Below are 854 nucleotides of genomic sequence, written 5' to 3'. Positions count from 1 at the left end.
ATTAGGAGGTGTTAAGATATTCATAAAAAATTGTTGTATTTATTTTAGTTGACTTACTTCAAAGTGGTAAAATAACTAAAAGGTGTTTAGTGTAAAATATTAAATTAAGAGTCATTCTTTTTCATGACTATGAAAATAACCCTTACTAACCCTTGAGGTTTTTTCCTAAAAAATTAGGAGGTGTTAAGATGTTCATGAAAATTTGTTTTAGTAGTTTACTTGAAATAAGGAGATTTACCTAAAAGTCTTGACTTTATAAACTTAAAGTGTTATTTAGATGGTAAAATGTTTTAAAAATGTTGAATCTTAATTAAATGAACTTATATTAAATTAACATTCTTTTTCATGACTATGAAAATAACACTTACTAACCCTTGGGGTTTTTTTCTAAAAAATTAGGAGGTGTTAAGATGTTCATGAAAATTTGTTTTAGTAGTTTACTTGAAATAATGAGATTTACCTAAAAGTCTCGACTTTATAAACTTAAAGTGTTATGCAGTCTTAGATGGTAAAATATTTTAAAAATGTTGAATTTTAATTAAATGAACTTACTTTAAAATGGTAAGATTTACTTCAAAAGTATTGGTTTAAAAGTATTGATTTTGTTTAAATTAAAATACTTTAAAAATGAGAAGTCTAGCTTAATGATCTTATTTTAAAAGGTTAGTTTTAGTAAAAATGTTTTACTTAATAAAAAAAATAAGATTTATGAACTGTCGGGAAAATGTAATGAAGTGGGAATACATGTTTAGAAAGGTTCTGTCTAAGGAAAGACTTGGTATTTAAGGGTGTCTTTACGACCCACCTCTCTTTCATGGGAACTAGCCTGGTGTATATCCACGAATTACGACATA

This window comes from Lupinus angustifolius, chromosome LG09 (assembly GCF_001865875.1).
Source record: "Lupinus angustifolius cultivar Tanjil chromosome LG09, LupAngTanjil_v1.0, whole genome shotgun sequence".
NCBI classification, from domain to species: Eukaryota; Viridiplantae; Streptophyta; class Magnoliopsida; order Fabales; family Fabaceae; genus Lupinus; species Lupinus angustifolius.
This window is presented reverse-complemented; position numbering follows the sequence as displayed.